At 39.2% G+C, this 19,572-nt stretch overlaps 1 protein-coding gene across 14 annotated transcripts in view; it reads left to right on the top strand.

Annotated features, from left to right (window-relative positions):
• The first annotated feature begins 17,509 nt into the window (after positions 1 to 17,509).
• Positions 17,510 to 19,572, top strand: part of ZNF644 (zinc finger protein 644) — a 103,538-nt gene continuing 101,475 nt past the window's right edge. For 3 of the 14 annotated variants that reach the window (XM_019753164.2, XM_019753114.2, XM_019753156.2), the window contains exon 1: positions 17,510 to 17,810. The gene's annotated coding sequence lies outside the window, so the exon portion shown is untranslated. The other 11 variants (XM_019753106.2, XM_019753129.2, XM_019753198.2 and 8 more) reach the window with 9 other exon arrangements.

Genomic DNA, 19,572 nt, shown 5'->3' with positions numbered 1-19,572 from the left:
TATTCAATATATATAAAGAATGCGTACAACTCAACAATAAAGACAAACCGCTATAAAAGACATTTGGGGAACCTTATTTACTAACTTCACTCAAGAAGACATACAGATGGCAATGAGCATGTGAAAAGATGCCCAGCATCTTTTTGGGTACTGCTGTGTACCCAGAAGAATGGCTAAAATCTGAAACTGACAATACCAAGTTTTGCCAAAAATTTGAAGAAACTGGAATCCTCATACATTATTACAGACATTTTGGAACAACTTAGCAGTTTCTTTAAAAGTTACTATATACACCAGAAAATCCACTCCTATGTATCTATTCAAAAGAAATGAAAACACATGTCCTCATGAAACTTTTTTCATAATAGCATTATTCACAATAGCCCAATATAGTCATATAATGGATAAATAAAAACTTCAGCAATAAAAGGAACAAACTATTTATATATATTTAACAACATAGACGAATCTCATAAACTCATGCTATCTGAAAGAGGCCGTACACAAAAGACTGTATATTGTATGATACCATTTAAACGATCATTTAGAGAGGGAAAAATGATAGAAAGCAGAACAGTGGTTGAGAGTGGGAGAGAAGGTTGGTGCAAATGGGTACAATTTAACGTTTCAGAGTGAGAAAAGTTCTTAAACTTTATTGTACTGGTTACAAAAATTACATACATTTACTAAAACCCATTTAATTGTATATATAAAGTGGTGAATTTTATGGTATGTAAATTATACCTCTATAAAGCTGTTAAAAAAACAAAGGACAAACACACTTAAAAGAAGTAACAGACTGTGAGAAAATATTTACAATATACAATTAAAGGATTAATAGGTACAAAATATAAAAACTCCTTTAAAACAATAACAAGTAAAATAATTAGAATATTTAGAAATTAGATCTAAGGGGAAAAATTACTCTCATATGGCTATGAACATATTATCACATTTCTTTCCAGTCTTTTTTTAATGCATGTTATAACAATTGAAATTATAATTTTGTGAGCCAGATATATTTTTGAGAACCTTAAATTTTATTTTAATTATTTGGAATTGTGCTGATGAATGTGGCTGAGGAATTAGCAATGACCAAGAAACAACAACTTTTCAAAGTCTCTATCTGGAGGGGAAGCCAGGCATTTTACAAATAATTATAAATAATTAAATTATCAAGCTCTGAGACTAAATCTGAACTCTGCGTTCATTAGCCAATGTCCAATGTATACACACGTCCACCCTTGGCCTTATATCTTCTATGCAGCATCATCCCCATAAGGTTTTGTATTTTTTTGCCCCTCGTTCAGTCTTGCCTCCGTTGCCTGTTTTCTAATCTCTTCCTCACTGACATCTGGAACTGCTCCAATATCAGCAAACTGGCCTACATTCCCAGACTCATCCTCCTCAAACCAGCTATTTAATACTGAAATTCACTGAAGCTCAGCTTAGCCTCCTTCCCTCTCTATAATCTCTCCCCAGGTGATTGTGATCTATATGCTGACAGTTCCTAAATATCTATGTCCAATCCAGTCTGTACCCTTGAACTCCGGACATATATATATAATTGCTTACTTGACCTTTCCACATTACATCTTAAAGTTACCTGCAATTCAGCATGTTCCACATTTTGAATTTGTGGGTTCTGAATGCCCATTCTGAAAAAAGGAAGAGACAAAAGGAAGGGAGGGAGGAAGAGAGAGAGGGAGGCAGGAAGTGAAGGAGGGAGGAAAGGAAGAGAATGGCACCATAATCTATGCAGTTTTATTAGCAAGAAATTCAGAAGTCATCGCTGTTCATTGTCTCCTCCTTCCCCCAAAACCCATCTGAGATCTGAATAAATTATGAAGACGATTAAGTGTAAGGAAGATAGAGAGCAATGTGTCAGCTTTACTATTGATAAAGACCAGGTTGAAGAATGTGACTTAGGTACAAGGCACAAATGAGCTTCCTAACTCTGAACCACACCTTTAGGAAGATTTACCTTGCCTGTCTTTGGTTATACCACACCTCTCCAGCCCTCTCAAAAAATGTGACCCCTACGCAGACAAAGAGGACATGCTCCTTGCAGACAGGCCCGTCCTAAAGGGAAGTTAAGAAGGGCTGAGTCCCGCATGCTCAGTTACTCTACCAAACTCATCACTCATGTGGAAGGAGTATGAGGTGAGGCAAGAAGCAAGGAAAGTTTAAGGAAAATCCCTTTTCATGAAAACCAGAGGAGTAGGGAACCGCCCCTTTCTTAATGTAATACAATATCAAAGCCTGTTGATTTTATGTCCGAAATACCCCTGACAACATTACCTTTGTTCTGTTTCTATTAGCACTCCCTGATCAAAGCTAATATCATTTCCCGCCTAGATTTCTGCAATAGCCTTCTCACCATTTTCACTGCTGGAAACATCCATTCTCACCTATTTCTTACCTGTTTTCTACACATCATCCACCGCGATATTTTTCACAATGAAAATCTGATCATATTTTTTCTTCCCACCCCTTCCAGTTTCCCCCTTATCAATGGCTCTTAGCATAAAGACCCAAATCCTTTGCAGAGTCCTCAGAGCCTTGCAAAGTCTAGCCCCATCTTCTATTACAGGAGGTCTTATAGATGTCCCCTTGCTCTTTGCTCTCCAGTGACACTGGCCTCCTTTCTTCCTGAATGCATCTGAATCCCACCTGCCATAAGGCCTATGATATCTGTCCCCCTGTGAGAAACCTATCTTCTTCCAACTCACTGTTAATTCCTACTCAACCTCCAGGTCTAGACGAATCAGCATTTCCTTGGGGATGCATTCTTGTCCCACCAAGTCCTTTCAAAGCACCATGTACTATTTCATAGCACTTTTTATAATTACAATTTTACATTTACATGTTTGATTATTTTATAATTTCTGTCTCTCCTATAAGACTCTGAGCTATGTAAGGAAGGTTCTATGTCTTTTTTTCCTCACTAATATCTGACTCTAGTTCCAGACATAGTACCTAGCCTATAATCGGTTCTTGATAAATGTCTGTAATATTGAAACACCAGTTTAAGAGGGAAATTAGACATAGAGTGAGGGGTTGTGAAGGTTTCAATGAGGAAACAACCTTTAAATGAGACCTGAAGGCTGACTAAGAGTAGTTAGGTGACAAGAAGAAGAACAAAGCATTCCAGGCCAAGGGAACAAGTAGGAAAACTTATTAATCAAGCAATAGCCTGGATAGTGTGTCCCAGGCAACGAAAGCTTCAGAATGATTACAGCTAGGAAAATAATAAGAAGACAGGTTGGTAAAGAGTTTAGAACGTATCCTAAAGGCAATGGGAAGCCCTTGAAGGGTTTTAAATAAAGCAGTGATGTGGACAGATTTGCATTTTCTGGCTATTGTGTGGAAAAGTGGATTGGGTGGGAGTAAAATAGACTACATGTGGGGAGACAATATGAAATCTAGGTGGAGTATGGTCGTGCCAATGAGGAGAGCGAAACAGACTTGAGACATCTATATCTAAAAGGTATAAGGAATAGACTTGATGACTGATTAAATGTGGTGACAGAGAGGGTGGAATCAGGAGTGACTGCCAGGTTTTTAAATTGGACAGCATTTGAGTGGATGGTGATGCACTTACTGAGATAGGAAACACTGGAAGGGGCTTTGGAAAGGGGACAAGTTACTTTGGGGTATTCTAATTTTGAGGTGTTTTTAAGACAACCAAAAGAAGATATTCACTAAATAATTGGAAATATGAATCAGTTGGAAATTAGAGTTCATAACAGAGATCTGACATGGATTTTTTTTTTTTTAAAAAGTGGGAATTATCATTTAGATGGTAATTAAAACCCCCAGGAAATTATTTGTAATGGATGAGATGCCTAAGGAGAGTATACGGAGTTAAAATAGCATCTCAGATAATCTTGAAGAACTCCAATATACTTATATTGGTAAAGGAGAAAGCCCCTACAAAGGAGACTGAGATGGACCTACCAGAGAGGCTGCAGGAAGCCAGGAAAGTGCGGCGCTGCGGAAGTCAAGGGAACAGTGTTTTTAGGAAGAAGTATCCTCCTATGTTGACAGCCTAGTTTCTACAATCTACATCTCAGTTTTCAGGTAGAAATGAATCTAAAATATTTTTCATTTACTGAGACTTTTTTGTTTCATCTCCCCTCCTCCTTTCTCTGCTTTGGGAAAGAGAAAAAAATGTCTCATTCTATTACTGTTTTCTAGGGCACCTTTCACATTTTACTACTGTCAATTGCTTCCATGATTATCTTCGCTGTTACATCATGACCAGCATGACACCTGGCATGTAATGAGTGGGAGGTATCAATGACAGTTGAACAAATGAGTGACTCAATCGATATAAATAATAAGAATATCTATCATTTATTGAATATTTCATGTTTCTGGGCATCTGTAATAGTGTTTGATCTATAATAACTCTTTTAAACATTGTAAAAACCCTACAGGGGGACATGATTATCCCCATCTTATAGATGAAGAAACTGAGGCTAAGACAGAAAGGCCACTTCTGCAAAGTTAGTAAGTTGTAGAGCTGCCATTCACAAACAAGTCTTCCTGATTCCAAAGTCCATGCTTTTAACCACCACCTCTCCCATGAGAAGTAAACATTCACATTTTCCAGACATCTGTGGAAGAGACATTTTAAAACTGGCAGCTTTCCCAATTCATCTCAAATCCTAGCACAAGCAACAGCCTGCTCTCGTTCCAAGAATGCTTTACTCTGGGTCTGAACGAGCCCCCACTGAGTTGCCCTTCCCCATCGCAAAACAATAGGCTTTTCCTTCACCTAAGCCTGTCTGCCTGAACAAACTCTGGCTTCCTAACCAGGAGGTCTGTCTTGGAATCAATACTCTAATTCCATTTTCCCCTTCCTAATAGTTATTATCCCACTTGGCCCATAGGATTAACTAAGAATCCTTTGCATTAAGTGCCCGGAGTAGTTTCTTACATACTAACTCCTAGTGTTGAGCTATAGTCAACACACTAGAATGTAAGCTTCATGAGGGCAGGGACCTTGGCAGTCTTCTTCATAGAATTATGCCCAGTATCATGAACAGTGTGATTCTCGCACCCAGTAGGAGCATGATAGATAATAATTGACTGAATCAGACTGAATCAGGGTGATGTAGCCCCAAACTTGGCTAATGGTCATAGCAACACAGACGTGCTGTGCCCTGGCACTTTACAGACAGTAAAATCATAAACTCATGGCTGCCAAATACCTATCAGAAGCTCAACTGAGAAAAAACGTTTTCAGGAAGGTTTGCCTGAACGCTCTGCAGGCCAATCCTTCTAGACACAAACAACAGAGTGAGTGAGGGGAGACAGAGTAAGTTGTCTTTGGGAGGAGGGGGGAAATCTTCACAAGTTACTATAGATAATTCACAAAGTAATCTGTCTTAAAAATGATTTAGAGTTATTTATATAAGTATTCTCTGATTATTTATCTAAATAAAAATACTGAAAGCACATTATAATAACACGCTCTAAAAACTGCAAAGGTTCCTAAAAGCTAGGGGAAATTATGAATTCCAGCACCAATCTTCTTCATATGTGGTGGGGTGCTGATCAAATTACAGTAAATTCATGGATCTTCTCCTATTTTGTTGTCATTTCAGCAATTTCTTCTGGCAAGTATACTCACAGGCAAAATATTACTAGTTGGCTAGATGTAACCTTTTGCACTTAATTATGAATGATGACCATCCCGGAATTTCCAGCCAGATTCCTTATCATGGATTCCTACACGGGGAACCTGTGCATTGACCTGATTTAGGTAAATATCTGGCACGTGATTACTTTTCTTATAAAAAATTCATTATTACCCGTAGAGATAGAGAGATTAACACTTCATGTCTTTAGAGATGTGTCAGGCAGAGTTCGTTTTTCCCATTTTGTTCCTTAGGAAAATTTCATTGTCACCAGAAAGCTTTCCTCAGGGACTATTGCAAGACCACTTTGTTTTCCTGTACAATTCAAAAAAATTGTTGCTTTTCTGGTCTTTCTTTGCAACATTTTTTTCTTATTAGTCAGGTTGGCTATCACTGCTGTTTTCCAAAGCCTACTGCCAAGCTCGTCAATTTCTATTCCCAACCCTTAGGGATTCATTTTTCACGAAAAGAAACATCCTTTATGCATTTGTGCATATTTTTAATTTTAATTTTTTTGGATTACAACAGCACTAGAGGAAAGAATATGCATATATTTTGTTATACCCTCTTTTTCTTTTGTTACTGGTTAGCTCTCTCTTCCAGTGGTGCCCTTATGGACAGAATATTGATAGTCAGCTAGATTACCACTGTACACTGGATTCTGGCCCAGAATCATCATCTCATATAGCATTTCTTGCTGTTCTCAAAGCAGACTTACAAAAGTAGAAAGAGACTCTTAATTTTCTAATCACCCCTCAAAGCAAACGTAATGTGATTTCTAACTCAACATTCCATATATATAATATATATATATATATATATATATATATATATATATATATATATATGCATACAGAGGACACAGGATGCCAAAAATATGTATACATATTTTAAGAAAGGAAAGAAACTGTATTAAAATTGTAATACTCAATACATACCAATAACAAAAGATGAATACAAATCACGTGTGACTTCTGCAATTACAAGAGGTGCTCAAAGTGGTTACCATCAGCGTCCAGACACTTTCAATCACAGCGAAGTACTGCTTGAACATAGATAACATCTTTTAAAATGTGCATACATTTTTTTTTTTTTTTTTGCACTCCCGGTATATACATACTCATGTATTTGACTATTTGGTATCTGGTATCCCTTAAGAAGATAAAGAAATAATTTAATGTGTCACTTCCATTTGATGCAGTACTGCCACATTGTTTAATATGTAAAGATTTCTTAATAATCTGTTATCCGAATGGGGTGAGACAGCAGTTTAGCATTCATCTTTAAGAGAAAGTTTCTTAAATTTCAAGGGAAGGAAATACCTAAAGCTGTTATGACAGTGTAGGTGGCTGTGTACATTTCCCTTTGCCCTTGATCTCTAGTTAGAGAGCCTAGGAATTCAGTGCTGGTCACATATTCTCCCAGCTCACCATACCCACGCAAGAAGGAATGTGACATGGATTCAGTTTGAAAATGGGGACATGCAATGGAGCCACCCTGATGAAGGGTAGCCAAGTGATCTGTAGCTGATATGAGTCCCAGAGGTAACTTGTATTTGGGAAGAGTCTGGTCCCCTGAGATCTGCAAGGAATCAGGGTAGAGCCTGGGGAAGCAAGTAGCTTATTTAGGCATGGAAGCCAGAAAGCAGGGACCACGTATATTTATACTACTATATGTTCAGTGCCATTAGACACCTCAAACCTGAGTCAAAGGGGCTCAATAGATATTTATTGGATGGATGGATGGATGGATGAATGAATGAACAAAAAAATTTCCTTGACATGTCTGGCAAATGGTGGAGCAGATGCCATAGAAACCTGAGCACTCAAAAAGATTAAGGAAGCTTCTGAAAGATAAGACATGTTCAGAGAAAAGAGAGGGCTGTTCCTTCACCTGTACTGCTGACTTGTGCTAGAGAAGATTAGATAATGATACAGAAATCCTGTCACTATAGTATCTTGGTCTCTAATACTATCAACAGACACCCCAGTGGTAACATGTAAGCTCACCCACTCTCCACAGCAGCTGTTTCAAACTCGCTCCACTCTGCTCAAGTTTTCTACTTCCTTCCTTCAGGTGACTTTGTGCAGAAAAGCTTGCTGCCAATTTTACAGACAAAATGGACAGCATCTAGCTAAAGAAATAATCTCATCTACCTGACACACCAAGTAGAAATGTGTTAAAGAGGAGTGTTATCTCCCCCCGTCCAAGTCTAATCTTAATGCCGTTCTATTTCACCACTTCAAGGAACTCACTCCTTCCATTATCTCTCTTTAAACATTTTTTTTAAAAAAACAGTTTTATTAAAGCTCTTTATTGGAACAATAGACTGTACGTATTTAAAGTGTATAATTTGGTAAGTTTTGACATATATCTACAACACTGAAGCCATCATTATAGTCAAACGAATGAACGTATATCCATCACCTCTAAATACATCCTCGGGTCTCTAGAATCCCTTAGCCCCACTCTCGTCCCTTCTTCTTTCTCCACAACAGGCAACCACTGATCTGCTTTTCATCACTGTAGATTAGTTTGCATTTTCTAGAGTTTTATATAGAAAGAGTCATACAGTAAATGTTCCTTTTGGGGGTTGGCTTTATATGTTCACCTACCGATAGACATTTGTGTTGTTTCCAGTTTGGAGCTATTCACTATATAGTGTGTATGTTAACTTCTTAAAGAAACTGCCAAGCTTTTCCTAAGGTTGTTGTAACACTAGATTTCCATGAGCAGTGCAGTAGACTTCTAGTTGCTACACATCCTGGCCACACGTGGAATGGTCAGTCTTGTTAATTTTAGCCATTCTCGTAGTTGTGTAGTGATATCTCATGGTGGTTTTATTTGGATATTCCTAATGACTAACGAACATTTTTCCTGTGCTTATTTGACATTAGTATATGTTTAGTGAAGTACCTGTTAATTCATTTGTCTATTTTTTATCAGGTTGTTTACTTATTGAGTTTTGAGAATTCCTTATATATTATGGATATATGTCCTTTAGCAGTATGTGATTTGCAAAATATTTCTCCCAGTCTGTGCATTGTCTTTCATTCAATTCACTTAACAGAGTTTTTCAACGAGCAAAAAATTTTAATTTTGATAGTCTACTTTATCAATTTTTTTTCTTTCATGAATTGTGCTTTTGGTGTCATATTTCAGAAATCTTTGCCTAACTGGAGCTCATGAAGATTTTCTCCCAGAAGTTTTTTGGTTTAGGTTTTACATTAAGTCTATGATTCATTTTGAGTTAATTTTTATATATGGATCAAAGTTCAACTTTTTGCACATGGATATTCAATTTTTCCAGTATCATTTGTTGTAAAACTGTTCTTTCTCCACTTTTCACTTTTGCCAAAAATTAATTCACCATGTATCTGTGGGTCTATGCCTGGGCTGTTTATCCTCTTCTGTTGATCAATTTGTCTATGATAATGCCACACTGTCTTGATTACTGTTTTCCATGATGGTTATATCATAGGCCACTTGTCAGCCTATGAATTTGGTTTTCTTTGGATCAGGTTCCCTACCATGGTCCAGTCAGCTGCAGCCAAGTGTTAGAGGGAACAGGCTTGCAAAGTACAAAGCAGGGCTTCTGAGGACTCTTTCTGTGTGGGCTGAGAACATGGCAATTTCCTTTAACATATGCTATCGTTATACAGGCACCAGGCTCGATCCTGAAAATATCCCTCTCTCTCTCTGCATTAAGTTTTACTCCCTTCAATAAAATTTTCATACTGTAGACCTTTCTAAAATGCAAATCTGATCACATAATTTCTTTTCAAAAATCCACCAATGTTTCCCACTGCCTTTAGGGTAAAGTCCAAGTCTCTTGACCTTTGAGATCTATCTGACTTCTGCTTCCCTTCCAGTTTCAATTGTTACCACTCCTCACTCTCCATTAATGTGCTGTACTCTAGCCGTATGAATTACTTGTCACTTCCCAAACATGCCATGTACTCTTGCTCTTCTTAGGCTTTTTCCACATTGTTCCCTCTGCACAGAATACTCTTCCCCTACTCTTTTCCCCAGTTAGCTTTTAAAAGTCTTTTAAGTCTCAGCTTAGATATAACATCAATTCAGTTCAGCAAATACTTATTAAGCAATTAATACAGATTAACTATACTATGAGTAAAGGAGGTAATATGAACACCTAACCTGTCCTCATGCAGTGTATAGTCCAGAGGAGAAGGTGGACATTAAGCAAGTAATTATAGTAAAATTCATATCTACAATGATGTGGAAAATAGCACAGAGTAAAATCATGTTCCCCGATAATACAAACCAACTATAATGCACCTGACCATTAATCCTGTCCTCTGCCGAGTTCCCGTTTTCAAAGGCAGTGGGTTTTAGCCTGGGATGGGGAGAGGCAGGTGGAATGGAGGAAGTGAGATGCTGCATTCTCAGTGTTCTCCCAACCCAGTCCGTCTGGATTCAGCAGACGAAATGAATACCAAGTGACTGGGAGATTCCTGGAAACAGTGCTGCGATCCGGGAATTCCCAGCTAGTCATAGGACCTAGAATCATACCTAGTGTATTCAAGCTGGAGAAGTCAGGTAGGTACCAGCAGATTGCTCTCAACTCTAGCTGAGACCAGGGTAGATTTTGGGCACACAGCCAGTCCCCTGGAGCTCTAGCCAGCAAACTATGTAGGCTCTCTCCAGCCATTTCATTACTTTCATAATATAATAATATGACCTTATAATTTTCAAAATCGAGTTTTTGGGGCCCCATTTGTTTAGTCATAGTAGAGTTGACTGTACATGTAAGATGAGTGTAACAATGGGAAAGTGTAGAGTGCTGTGGGGATGTGAGGTGAGGGGGTGGGGGAAAGCATCTCTGACAGAAGGATATTTAACTAAAACCTGAAGAATGAGCAGGAGTTAGCCCAGGTGAGGGAGTGGGAAGATGGTTTTAGTCAGAGAGAGCCTTCTCCGAGAAGCCTTCCCTGGTCCCCAGACTGGCCAAGGTCCTCCTCCTTGCTGTTTCTGAGGTGCTACTGGGTGCTTACTCCTATCTTATACTTATCACAATGTTTTTTTCTTTGTTTATCTCCCTCCATTAGAATGTAAGCTCCTTGAGGTCAGGGACTCAGTATTTAGGACCCACTGACCTATCAATTCCCTTTGTGTGAAGTAGGAAAGAGGAATTAGAAAAAGACCTTCCCTGGGCAGGGGATTGAAAAAGGTGACACTCTGTGCAGGAGAATTAGAAATAGGCTGAGGTAGGCCCTTGGGTGCTAGGATTATTTTGGAAGGAAAGGCAGTTTTGTGGGAAAAAGAAGTCATCCTTTCCTGAAGAAAGATTCAGACCTGTACTAAGGGGCATGATTTGGCGAGTGGAGAACAGGCTGGATTTTAGTATCCATTCACTATTTGGCTGAGTATCTTTGTGCAGTGCACAAACTCCACAACTGTACATAGACTGTATGGATTTTTCACTACAGTCTCAACAATGACTAGTAAAGGGCCTGACACATAGTAGGTAAATATTTTTTAAAAACAGTCTATAGAAATAAAAGTTTAGATGAACAATCCCAGTGATGTCTTACTCCCATGTGTATTCCAGACTGTGAGCTATGGGTATGGAGGTGCCTGGCCCCAAATGGTGGTGCCATGTGGGAGGCAGTCATTTCTAGTCGAAGGTCACAGTAGCCACTGACAATAGCTTATTGTATCAGGGGAATAATGAGGTAACTGGTGGGATCTATTCCTGAGCACACATGAGACTCCCTCAAGGAACTGTGCAGGGTTCTTAAGAGTCTGCAGCAACAAGTGGTGTCAAAGTAACTGTGAAGGTTACTTCTGGGTTACTTAAGGAGCAAAGAAAGAACTTGGCATGAACTGTCCTCCAATGTTCTGTAGCATTTGGGAACTCAGCTCAATTATAACAGCCTGATCAGCGTATGAATTAAGGAGATTAAAGCTTGACACTGTTTTAAACTTAGAATAATGATATATTGGGGCCACTACTAAGTTTATGGAAGTCAACTTACCAAAACAGAATTAGAGGAGTTTCTAGAAACATCAGGCCATTATTCTAAGATGTCACTGATTGAAAGATATGCCATTATTTTATGAACCCCTAAGAAAGCAAAAAATGCCAATTACAAACTATGGTAAAACACATCTTGATTTCAGAGATGTTACAATATTTTTTAAAAAGTGTTACAGAATTGATGACATTATGGATTATAAAATACTCTATCTTTTTGTGGTTTTAATATATTTTTACATATCTTTAAGGAAAATAAGAATTATTTTCCTGGTGAGAGCAGACTAACATGTTCAACTTCCCTTGACAGGTACATCTTCATGGCAGAGTGCAGTTTGCTATCAAAGTTTCATGACACCATCTGTTAAGATCATTTTTGTATAATTCTGTGCTCATTGAGCAAGTAATTTGGTATTCCCAGCACCCTTCTCTACAGGGGAGGGAATGTGATGAGCAGTCTGCCTGTGTACACCATTGTGTTTGACAGTCAAAACTTTTACTGTAAATTAATATGTTCACATGTGATTTATACATTAGTCTTTTATACGTTTCATGTGTCTGAGCTTGATCAATTCTGGTTTAACTGATTCTCAACCAGCAAAACTAAGAGTGAAACCATAGAGGAAAATTATTCAATGGCATTCTCATCATTATCTGAGGCACTAGTTGAACAATAAGCTGACCTTTTCTTTGTCAACTTTAAAACGTAAGTAGCACTTTTTTAAAAAAAATAAAGTTTATTGGTGTGACAATTGTTAGTAAAGTTACATAGATTTCAGGTGTATGATTCTGTATTACATCATCTATATCTCACATTGTGTTCACCACCCAGAGTCAGCTCTCTTTCCATCACTATTTATTTGACCCTGTTTACTCTCTTCTAGAACACCCCTTACCCTTTGATAACCCCTAAACTATGTCTATGTCTATGAGTTCTTCTTTCTTCATTTGTTTGTCTTGTTCTTTTGTTGTTTTCAGTTTTATATACCACATATCAGTGAAGTCATATGGTTCTCTACATTTTCTGTCTGATTTATTTCGCTTAGCATTATAATCTCAAGATCCATCCAGGTTGTTGCAAACGGTACTATTTCATCTTTTCTTATGGCTGAATAGTATTCCATTGTGTACATATACCACAACTTCTTTATCTATTCATCTATCAGAGGACACTTTGGTTGTTTCCGTGTCTTGGCCACCATAAATAAAGCTGCAATGAACATTGGAGCACATATGTCTTTATGGATAAATGTTTTCAGATTTTTTTGGTAGATACCCAGGAGAGGGATTGCTGGGTCATATGGTAATTCTAGTCTTCATTTTTTTGAGGAACCTCCACACTGCCTTCCATAACATTCCCAATCTGCATTCCCACCAACAGTGTATGAGGGTTCCTTTTTCTCCATAGCCTCTCCAACACTTGTTGCTATTTGCCTTGCAAATAGCACTTTGAGTATATGACTTTTGATCTCTTTGACTATAAGAAATCTGAGAGCTGAATGTGTTCTATTTATTTTTACATTGTCCAAGAGCCCAGTACAATGCTTGGAACACTGTAGGCACTGCAAGAATATTAGAAGAGATGATGGGTCTATATCTTCAGTGCATCTCTCAGCTCTGGGTAAAAAAGAATTAAATTCATCAGCCTCCTGGAGACCACAGCCATTCTATGTTGAGGGTAAAGTATGGCAATCAGGAAGGAATCTGACAGTTTGTAAGAGACATTTCAATGTTCTGGAATAAAAAGAGAAATGGATCAGAAAAATAAAGATGACATCACCACGTTATATTTTTAGATCTGTATTTCTATTTCAGACTAATTGTTATCTAAATCTATTTTTGAAGGTTGCAACCACCATTCTTTTCCATCTTACAATATATTTAGAAAATTTAAGTAAATAATACATGATAGAGATTTTAAGTTTCAATTTGAAGACATTTAATTTCATTTACAATTAAGTTAGCTATATCAAAGTCCAATTGCTAATTATTATCATGTAGTTAAACATATTTGTACAATCTTATCCCTCAATTATTGATAACAAAAGAAATCAACACATATAGTGTAATATTTTGGCTTACTATTTTACGTTCATTTTCCTTAGTAAAGCACATGGATCGCTGAAATTACAGATGCCCTTTTTCCTTGGATGGATCTCAACCAAATATTCTGGAACATCTGGAATCTTTCACTCTGGAAAAAATAAACAATGAAGGCATTTCTTAAGTTTAATGTGTGTGGAGTTTGAAGAAGGCTAGTGAGAGTTTTTATCTTAACAGGAGAAGGCTGGCTGATTAATTACCAAGAATCCTCGAGCAGTGGCATTTACCTAAAACCTCCATTTGCCTCTCAGCCTTGTGAGTCCAGTTGCTAGGTTTCCAAAGTTGATCAGACTCAGTTACTATTTCCCCTTTCTTCCCTTTCATTTACTCCTGAATCCACCGCAGTGGGCCTAGCCACTCCACTGATCTTGTTCACACCACGGTCCCCAGTGATCTTCTATAGCCAATGGACACCACTTATCTTTCATAACCTCTCTGCTACATTTACACAGGATGTGCAGAAACCCTGCTTTGTGCCCACCAGTCCCGTTTCCTTTCCTACAGGACATAGAGCCTAACTACATTCCCCAGCCTCTGTCTAGAGTGCTGACTAGAGTGCTGACTAGTGGAAAGTGAGAAGTGACCTGTGCCACTTCCGGGCTTCGCCACTTCACCTTGTCGCATTCATGATTCTCTACATGTGTTCTCTCTCTCTTTGCAGAGGATGCAGTAGAAGACTCTAAGGGGATGGCAAAGGCATATACAAGTACATAACGGATGGACCTTAGGTGCTTGATAACTGCTCCCAGGCCTCCACCACCTGCTTCCCGCTGACTTCAGTGGAGTGTGATGTGAATAAGAAATAAAACTTTACTATGTTAAGCCATGGAGATTGCGGTTATTTGTTGTAGCAGTAAGCTGTTACCAATAGCTCCCTGGCTCCTGTGATGTTACACTCTTGCTTGAATCTCCTCTTATTCCTCTGTCCCTTCATTTCTTATTTTCTTGGACTTTTTCTCTACTAATTCCTTAAATATTTTTTATCTACGTTTCTGTGGCCCACTGTTTGCTTTCCCTATATGTGCTCTGTGAAAAGGCTCATATACTCTCAAGGTCTACTTCTGACAACTGAGAGTTAGAGTAATAAATGTGTTCCTAAATATTAGATATATTTTTTACTAAATATAGTTATACTAAACATATTTTGTACCCTGTTTTACAAGGTTTTGTTTAACTATGATTTTGAAATCTTTATTATCTGTTTCCTCATCTTTCCCATACCCTGATAAATTGAGAGTTGATGATACCTTTTTGTCTAGTTCTTTTATTGGACTATACAAAGCTCCTCATTTATTTAACTACTACTTATTGAATATGTACAAGGAACTGTCTTATTTCTCTTTTTGCTGACAGTGCCTAGTACAGTGCCTTGCATAGAGTAAGCAATTGGTGAATGTTGGTTGAATTGAATTATTTATTATATGCCCATTATGTGTAAGGCTCTGTGCTGAGGTTACCGTGAGACAAAAATAAGGCTTGATCTCTGTTTACTTCTTCATCTCTCTCTTTGTCAAACATCCTCCTACCCCACCCTAATTAATGAACATATTATAATATTTGCAGTTTTACAGATGAGATTGCCTTGCACTTTTGGTACTCAGAGATGGATCCAGAACCATCTCTTGTGAGGTCCTAAGATAAATCCAAATTTTGACTTGACTTTATTACTAGGATGGTAGATTAATCAAGTGTTTCATTTTTTCTTTTTGCCTGGAATTCAGAAGTATTGGAATGTTGAGAATTACCTGCTTTTATCCAACAAAAACAATTGCATTTTCTTTTTGATTAAGTCATTTGAGACCACAGCTTATTTGAATATTTTACAGGGTAATTCCATTCACTGGAATAACTAATGGATTCATATATTGTCAGATTTTAACATATTAACAATAGCCAGGTCTTTCTTTCTTTTGCTCTCTCAGTCTCTCTCTCTCTCTCTCTCTCTCTCTCTCTCTCTCTCTCTCTTTCTCTTTCTCGATTCTTCATCAGGTGAATTCATCAGAGCATTATTTTATTATAGTGAGTAGATGTGCTTTGTGAATTTTCTCCCGGGGCCAAACTGTTTTTCACATCTTGATTTTCATTCTCAACTACAATTTCCTTTTAATGTTTTTAAATATTTTGGCATTGAGCCATATAACTGGTTCTTGGATTTTTCCAGTTTGCCTGCTTTTTACAATGTCTTTCCACGTTACCTCATTCAAGCGTTCTGCCCTTATCAAGTTTTCTCCCACTTAAAGAAAGTTTTTTGACATATATTTGTTTATAAACTTTCATCAACTATTACTACTTTGACTATTACAGTTACTATTACTATTTCTTTAATATTACCATTTAATTGTTGAATTCTAGTATAAAGAAACATCTTCATTAGTGAGATAAGTGTCTGATCATGATTGAGTTGTAAATAGTTCAACTTTCTTGTGGTATGCTCTGTCTGCACGTCAGTCAGTAGTGTACATCCACAACTGAGTTTTTGTTGTTGTTGGTAACTGTTTTTGTAGTGATACAATATTGTGAGTATTTCCATAGTACATAATACTTTTATTGTTTATTGTAAGTCCAATAGTAAACTGAGAATGTCCAATTTTAATGGATTCTGTAGATGAAATGACCCAAAGGACACCCCACCATTGGCTGAAAACATTTTTTTAAATATTTTATTGTTTACCAATTTGTGTAAGTGAAGAAAGAAAAATTGCATTTTGAAAGAGTCCAAAGAGATGTGTGACTTTGAAAAAATTACCTAACCTCTCTTTCCCTTATTAGGTTGGAATGAGTTAAACAGTATTTGGCACATAGTAAGCACTCAGAAGTGTTAGCTATTATTATTCACAAATGCAACAAGTATACGTATCTGTTGTTTGGAACCTATGTTTGCTGCTGCTGCTGAAGTCACTATCTTACAGGAAAAACAATGTTTCCTACTATTCTCAAATAAGTGTAATTACAGTGTATTCCTCTGAATGCCAGTAACATCTTGAAGGTTTGGAGCAGCACAGATTATGGTAGCTGCTAAACTAATGAAAACTTTTTTCCTTTTTTTAAATGAGAAAACAGATTCAGAAAAGCCAAAGAATGTATTAAGGCAGAACTAGTAGATTGCTGGGGAACTTGGTTCATATGAAACATGTTAGCAACGTCTTGTTTGTTCAGTTCAAAAGCAAAGACAGAAATAGCCTCTAATTTGTGTTTCTCAAAGTGTGAAACTCTGCCCTCAGATTCCCGTAGTGAATGCTTGTTAAAAGAAAGATTTCCAGAACTCTCTTGGGGCCTACTGATTCTTTGAAGGTTAACCCATGTCTCAGGTGCTTCTTATATCGCTTTAATTTGGAGACTCATGCACATTCAGTAATGCAGAAAGTATCGTCACACTCAAATTGGACCAAACCCAGGGCACCTTTGAGTGTAGGCTGTTCCGCTAATTGAGATGCCACATTTGATGCTTTGCCTGGCGATCAAGCATCTCCCAATAATTGGTCCCCTTCAGATCCAAAAACCTTCCTCTGTCATTACTCCACAGTCGTAACTGGCAACTTGAGTTCTTTAGCTGTTTTCCTCAACAGTAGGAAAAGAAAAGGAATCTTGGCACGCTAGTGATTGTGGAAATCAAATATGGGCCTGTTCCACCTTAAAGAGCCTAGGCTTGCCTAAGTGTTTGGGTCTTGCAGAGTTTGGGCACCACCATATTTGGAGCGTGCCTACTTTGGGGCGGGAACCTCCTTGAGAGTGATTAGGTCAGCGCTGGGGGAGGTGACCTTGTTTGGTTTCTGGCACCCGACAACAGAGGTGCACTGTTTCTGCTCCCCGGTTTGTCTAATTGGCCCAGAAGCTCCACCAGCGCGAAGCTGCCCAAGAGCTCTTCCCTGGCCACCCCCGCGGCCCGCAGCTCGGTAGAGGCGGGAAAGCAGCGCGCCTGCGCCGTGGGAACCGGGGCCGGAGGCGAAAAGCGGGGAGCGGAGGGGGGCCGTTGGAGCCGAGTAGCGTACAGTGCAGCGTGTGACGCGGGGACGCTGCGCGCTCCCAACGTCGCCCCGGTTTGACGCACACGGCACCAAACTGTGAGTTTCAGGGGTTATTTGGTCGGATTCGCCGGGACCCGAGTGGGTTTCGGGACTCTGGGCTGTGGCGGCGGCGGGACTGAGGGTGGCGGAAGAAGTTGGGGGACCCGGCCTTCGGCGCTTGGGCCCGGGGAGCTACGCCCTAGGCTGGGTCCCAACCATCCAAAAGGACGCATTTTGCCGCACAGGCTAAGATGGCGGCGGCGGCCGAGGAGGCGGAGTTGGTGCTATACAAGGAGCCCGGGCCCCGGGTTCGGGGAGGTGGCGGCCGCGGCGGCCGCGGGGGGCGGCGGAACCTGAGGTGAGCGGCGGCCGCGCCGCTGGGCGGGACTCGGCGGAGGCAGTAGGGGGAGGACCTTTCCACGGCGGCGTCGGAGGACCCGGTAGCGGACACAAAGGGGCTGAGCTGGGCACCAGACTTGGGGGTTTTGTTTAGTCACATGAAGACGAGCAGCCAGTGAGCAGTAGGGGGAAGGGGCCCAGATCTGGCGGCTTGGGGAGCCTGGCGGTCGCCATTGCAATGCACTGAGTAACGGGGCGGTCCGAGAGCAGTCACCAAGCCCTCTCTTCGTGGCTGCTCCAGCTTGGCCGAAGCGCCAGCTCTAGCGTTAACTGTACACATCCCTCCCCTAACATGGGACCAGGACCGCATAGCCCTCCCCTCCCCCTGTTCTGCAAGATCTTATGCCGCTAGGTGCCCGGGAAGTAACAGCAAGAGGTAAATCGCTCAAAATATTTGGGTTGCCAGGGGCTTGGTGGGTGTCCAGCTAAAGCTTTTTGCTTCTCCAGGTCTGATTCCCTGGCCTTTGTGTCCCTGGGAGCTTAATCTCTGCCAGAGGAAAGCAGGTGTGCTCCACTTCTCCCGTGAACCTGAAGATGAGTTGTCCCAGACCCTTCTCAGTGATTGGAAACTTAGGTGGTGGAGCTAAAGGTTTCTTGTTACGAGACTTCCGCAGACGACTCTCGTGTTGGGATCCATCCATGGTTTAGCAACATTAGTGGAAAACTTTTCTTGAACTGTTTTAAGTAATACTGACGTAAATTTAGTTGTTATAGAACTTTTATGTTTAGACTTCAAATTTTGTGTGGTCATTAAGAAGTACTCAACAAAGGATAAATTCAATTGGGGGCCTGAATGATGGTCCTGTTTTATATACAAATTAAATAATTTCAACAGAAATACCAAAACACCATCATCTATTCTGGCCAGTCCTGACTAATGCCAGGCTTGTTGCATCCGGATGATAGATTAAATTTGCTTTACTAGTACATTGCCTCTCTGCAGTAGCTTGGTTACATTTTTTGGTCCTGCAAGAAAAGTAAAGCATTTCAAAAATAGACAACTCAAGTTGCTCAAAGAGAGGAAACCGGCTGTTTGCCTTCAGTGTCATGTGTAAGTATCCAGGGAACTTGATGGCAGCAATATTGCATTGGTAGGTTTGGAAAGAAAAAAATAGTTTTTATGAAGAAGTTATAATTTAGACATTTTAATAGGTGTAACATGAAGTTTTGACTAATATTAATGCCATGGTATATATCTATTGCTGTTAAAATTATGGCAGTGCAAATGTTAGAATTTCTAACAAAGTTATACTGCGCTTAATGGCTGCATTATACTTTGTATATTGGTATTAACTAATTTTTGAAGTACAAAATTTGGAAACAACTCATGTTTTGACCACGTCACATTGACAAAATTATTCAGGTGACTGAAACAATATTTAATTAAACACATTTCGATCACTACCTTTAGATCTCTATT

The sequence above is a fragment of the Rhinolophus sinicus genome, linkage group LG06 (assembly GCF_036562045.2).
Source record: "Rhinolophus sinicus isolate RSC01 linkage group LG06, ASM3656204v1, whole genome shotgun sequence".
Lineage (NCBI taxonomy): Eukaryota > Metazoa > Chordata > Mammalia > Chiroptera > Rhinolophidae > Rhinolophus > Rhinolophus sinicus.
Note: the sequence above shows the minus strand (reverse complement) of the source record. Positions and strands in the feature narration are given on the sequence as shown.